The sequence below is a fragment of the Vombatus ursinus genome, unplaced genomic scaffold (genome assembly GCF_900497805.2).
Source record: "Vombatus ursinus unplaced genomic scaffold, bare-nosed wombat genome assembly UNPS02014966.1, whole genome shotgun sequence".
Taxonomy (NCBI): domain Eukaryota; kingdom Metazoa; phylum Chordata; class Mammalia; order Diprotodontia; family Vombatidae; genus Vombatus; species Vombatus ursinus.
This window is the reverse complement of record NW_020954744.1, coordinates 1370-7104: the sequence shown is the minus strand read 5'-3', so window position 1 is coordinate 7104 and position 5735 is coordinate 1370. Positions and strand designations below refer to the sequence as shown.

The 5735-nt window shown below is 37.3% G+C and overlaps 1 pseudogene; it reads left to right on the top strand.

Annotated features, from left to right (window-relative positions):
* LOC114030612 overlaps positions 1-3709 on the top strand; it is a 16602-nt pseudogene extending 12893 nt beyond the window's left edge.
* The last annotated feature ends 2026 nt before the right edge of the window (positions 3710-5735 follow it).

Genomic DNA, 5735 nt, shown 5'->3' with positions numbered 1-5735 from the left:
AAGTTGTGAAATAATCCAAACATTTTGGAGAGTAATTTGGAACTCTTCCCAAAGGGCTATAAAAATGTGCCTAGCCTTTGACCCAGCAATAGCATTTCTAGGGCTGTGTCCTAAAGAGATCATAAAAAATGGGAAAAGGACCCATATGTACAAAAATATTCATAATAGCTCTTTCTGTGGTGGCAAAGAATTGGAAATTGAGGGAATGCTAATTAATTAGGGAATGGTTGAACAAGTTGTGGTGTATGAATGTAAGGGATTACTATTGTACTATAAGAAATGACAAGCAGGCAGACTTCAGAAAAACCTGGAGAGACTTGTATGGACTGATGCTGAGTGAAGTGAGCAGAACCAGGAGAATATTGTACAATTTAACAGACATGTTGTGTGATGACTAATGTTGATAGAATTAACCCTTCTCAGCAATGCAAGGATCCAAAATATCTCCTAAAAGTTTCATGTTGAAAAATGCTTTCCACATCCAAAGAAAGAACTATGGAGTTTGAATGTATATTGAAGCATACTATTTTCTATTTTCTTCTTCTGTTTTGTTTTCTGTTTCTTGTGGATCCTCCTATTATTTCTAATTTTTCCTTACAACATGACTTATGTGATAATATATTTAATAGGATTATATATGTTTAGCCTATATCAGATTGCACACCATCATGGGGAGGGAGAGGGAGAAAAATTTAAAACTCAAAACCTTATGGAAGCAATTTTTGATAAGTTAAGATAAATTAATAAAAAAAACTTTGCCTTCTCTAGATGCACTAATTTTGGTTTTCTTTGACTCCACTGTGTTAAAAGTTAGTTTTGTTTTATTTTTGTTAAATCTGTATGCACAGTGCTGGGGAAAGTTCTTGGGATAAAATAGATGCTTAATAAATGTGTATTGACTCATGAATATATCAATAACCTAAAGGAAAAGAAGATATCAAATGCATACAAAACCACCTAGAACTTAACACCAAAATATGTTAAAAATTATTTTTGCACTGACCTATGTGAATACTATTCCATTAATACAAATATTTCTTAAGAATCATCTATGCAATAATTAAAAGAATTCTTCATTCAGACATTAATAGGGAATAAAAAGCCTTTCCAAATGTTCAACAATTGACCCCAATTACCTGTCCAATTCAGAAGATATAATAAATTCATTGCAGTTATTTTTTTTGTTAAAAAAAATATTTGTTAGAACCACAGGCTGACTTGCAGGCTGTTTTACAGCAAGGAACTTTTCTCCCATATCAACAATCATTTAGGATTACTTATAAAATGTAAAGAGAGAAATAATCCTGTTCAATGACCCTTTGCTAATAAGCATCAAAAGAGGCATTAAAAAGAGAGTTAAATGCCCACAAGTTCTTTGCCATGGTCACTGAAGAGAGTTAATGAAGAATACATGTCAATGAAGGATTCCATGTGAATGGTGAGGTGTTCTAGTATCACCAGCTTGTACATAACATTGTTTGGATTACATTAAGGCTTGCAACACTGCAAATCACCTTAGAAGAGATGTTTAATAACTCAAAGGTGTCTGGTCTATATATCTATATGGGAAAGGCCAAGTCAGTTGCCCAGATTTTAACATACATTTGGATGAAGACTGTAAGGAGCATGTAGAAGAACTATTTATACCTTAGGCACAGAAAATACAAATGGAAACAATCTGGGCTTAGAGTTGTAAAGGAAAAGGACATTGGGTTGAATTGCTATTAAGAAAATGTAAATCTCTTTTTACTGATTCCAAGATTGTGATGAAAGGAAAAGCCTATTCTTTCAATAATAAAAATCTTACCTGTTCAGTCATGTCACCAAGCATTTATTAAGCACTCACTATGTGGCAGGTGCTATTCTAAATTCTATGGATACAAAGAAAGGTAAAAAAAAAATACAAGATAAAAGAGGACATAAAAGTGAAAAAAAGCAAAAAAGTCACTGCTTTCTAGGAGTTCACAGTATAATTACTGATACACACATATGCATGGATGTATGCATGTATACATACATATGTATATACATATATGTATATGTAGATCATGTATGCATGTGTGTGTGTGTGTGTGTGTGTGTGGAGAGAGAGAGAGAGAGAGAGAGAGAGAGATAGTGAGAGAGTAAGAGAATGAGAGTAGTTCCACAAGGAAAGAACTAGCTCTGTGGTGTGGAGATTGGGAAAAGTCTCTTATTGTCTTAAGATAAGTCTTGAACAAAAATAGGAAATTTAAGGGGTGAAGGTAAGGATATAATTCTGGGATTTGGGAAGACAGTCAGTAGAATGTCTTGGGTAAGGGAAATCAAAGAAACTATCATTAATTGATGGAAAATTGTATGGAGGGGAGTAAGATGAAAAAATATTAGAAAGGTAGGAAATGGCCATGTTAAGCAGGAATTTAAGTGTGGTGGCACTGTAAGAGCTGAAAAGGTGTCATATATAAAAGATATTATAGAGTTGTAATCAACAGGACTTGGAAAATGGTTTGAGTTAGAGCAGAGAGAGAGAGAGAGAGAGGGAGAGAGAGAGAATGAAAGGTTTACCATGCTACCTAGGTTGTGAGCCTGGGTGACTAGAAAGACAATGGTGCTCTTGAGAGCAATAAGATCATTAGGATGAGACATTGGGATTAGAGATGGAAAATAACAGGTTCTGTTTTGAGCTTGTTAAGGTTAATATATCTATTCAACATTCAATTTGAAATGCCAAAATGATGTCTGATGATATAATACAGGAAGTTAGGAGAAAGCACAGAATGGGAGAATAGTAACGATACTCCTTCCAGGATCACATCACCTTACATGTTGATCAAAAACTTACAGGATCCCAAAACTAGAATTTAAAACATTATCAGAAAAAGGCCTGAACCTTATGACAGTGTCTCCTTACTCAATGGTGAGTAGAACCCAACTTTAACATAATATTCAAAGTCAGGAAATATGCTGAAAAATGAGGAAACAACAACAATGAATTTTACCATAAATACTATTATGGTGCTAGGGAAAACCAAGATATAAACTCAGAAGACAGCAATAGACAATAATTTGAACAGAGTTACAGGAAAATCCTCAAAAATTTTAATTGGAAAAAAATAAAATTTTTTCAAGAGTTAAAGAGCTAAGAGTGGCAGAGGAAAACATGAAAAAGAATTGACAGTGATGTGAAAAAAAATATGAAATGAGAATTAACAGGGGCAGAGCCAAGATAGCAGAGTAAAAGCAGTGACTTGCTTGAGCTCTCCCCCAAATCCCTCCAAATACCTGTAAAAATGACTCTAGCTTTTTTTTCTGCCTTGACACTACTGTGGTTGGACTTTCTGCTCCTGCCATTTCTGCAGCGCTAGCCCACGATCACCAGGCTGGACCCGAGTAGAGCCCAGATGACCAAAATGCACTTACCTGGCAGGCTACCTCCTAGCCATCCTTGGTGGCAGTGATTCTCCCAACTCCAAGGACCTGAAGAAGATCTTGGACAGTATGGATGTCGAGGCCGATGACAAACAACTGAAGAAGGTCATCAGTGAACTAAATGGCAAGAACATAGAAGATGTGATTGCCCAGGGGAGCAGAAAGTAGCCTCTATGCCTGCCAGTGGTGCTGTTGCTGTTGCTGCCAGTGCTGGCTCTGCTGCTGCAGAGGAGAAGAAGGAAGAGAAGAAAGAGAAGTCTGAGGAGTCTGATGACAAATGGGTTTTGGTCTCTTTGACTGATCCAAGAGCAAATAAACATTTTATTAAAAAAAAAAACTCCAAACAAATTCTAGAGCAGCAGAGCCCACAAAAAGACAGAGTGAAACAAATTTTCAGCCCAAGACAACCTAGATGGTTGGTAGGAAAGGTACGTTGCTCTGGGCTGGGAGAGGAGCACAGTTCAGCATGGGTTGCATAGGCAAAGACCAGGCCTCAGCAAATCTGGAGTAGGCCTCAGGGGATTGAATGAAGGGGAGCTTTGGTGGTTCCAAGATGTCTCAACCCACAAATGCCAAAGAAAATTTAGAAGGTCAGTGGGAAAGGTCTGTTAGACCTGGGTGATAGAGGTGCACTAAGCAGTCTTGGCCCTAGCACAGCCCCAGGGAGGCAGCCAAAGCAGCAGCACTTGCTTCTGGGGCTCTTGACCCACAGATGGTGGGGGGATCAAGTGGCTGATCAGAGGGGTACTGCAGGGATCTCTTTGCTGGTGCTGATGCATGATTTTCTTGCCTTGCCTGCACTTGAATCTAGACCAGCCCTGGGTGGCAGTGCTAGGGCAAGGAGGAATGCTGGTGTGGTGGAGCTTGTGATGGTAGAGAGGGAATCCAGCTCACAGTTCTAAGGCAGAAAAAATATTGCTTGTGGTCACTCATAGACCAGAACACAGGACTGGAAAGGAATAAACACCTCTCCTTTGATCATAACACCTTGGAAGAACTGAAAATTTTCAGATCCCTAGAAGTATCTCTGAAAACAGATACACAAAACTCCTGAAGCATGGGACAGTACATCCACATGGAAGCAGAACCCTACCCTAGCAAAGAGTTTAAAAGTTAAGTAATTGTCTGCGAACATGAGCAAAAAGAGGTAAAACAAACCCCTCAGAATATAGAATCTTACTTTCATAACAAGATCAAAATGTACAACCAGCAGACAACAAAGTTCCAACATCCAAAACCTCCAAGAAAAATATGACTTGGTCTCAGGCCATGGAAGAGCTCAAAAAGGATTTTGAAAAGCAAATAAGAGAAGTAGAGGAAAAATTGGGAAGAGAAAGGAGAGTGACATAAGAAAATCATGAAAAATGAGTCAACAGCTTGCTAGAGGAGACCCAAAAAATACTGAAGAAAATATACCTTAACACCTTAAAAATAGACTACCTCAAATGGTAAAAGAGGTCCAAGAAGCCAATAAGGAGAAGAATGCCCTAAAAAGCAAAATTGGCCAAGTGGAGAAAGAGGTCCAAAAGCTCACTGAAAAAAATACTTCCTTAAAAATTAAAATGGAGTGAATGGAAGCTAATAACTCTACAAAAAATCAGGAAATTATAAAACAAACCAAAGGAATGAAAAAAATAGAAGACTGTGAAATAACTCATCAGAAAAACAACTAACCTGGAAAATAGGAAAAGGAGAAATCACTAAAAATTATTAGACTACCTAAAAACTATGATCAAAATAAAGAGCCTAGACATCATCTTTTGAGAAATTATCAAGAAAAACTGCCTTGATATTCTAAAACCAGAAAGTAAAATAGAAATGGAAAGAATCCACTGATCACCTCCTGAAAGAGATCCCTAAAGGAAAACTCCTAAGAATATTATAACTAAATTCCAAAGTTTCCAATTCAAGGAGAAAATATTGCAAACAGCCAGAAATAAACAATTCAAGTATTGTAGAAACAATCAGTATAACACAAGATTTAGCAGCTTCTACATTAAAGGACTGGAGGGCTTGGGATATGATATTCCAGAGGTCAAAGGTGCTAGGACTAAAACCAATAATCACCTTCTCAGCAAAACTGAGTGTAATTCTTCAGGGGGAAAATGGAAATCCAATGAAATACAGGACTTTAAAGCATTCTTTTTTTTAATTCTATTTTTTAATTTTTAGTTTTCAACATTTACTTCCAGAAGATTTTGAGTTCCAAATTTTCACCCCATCTTGCTCCTCCCCCCACCCCAAGGTGGCATGCATTCTGAATACCCCTTCGCCTAGTCTGCTTTCCCTGCTATCTCTCCCCTGCTTCCCCTTCTATTTTCCTGTAG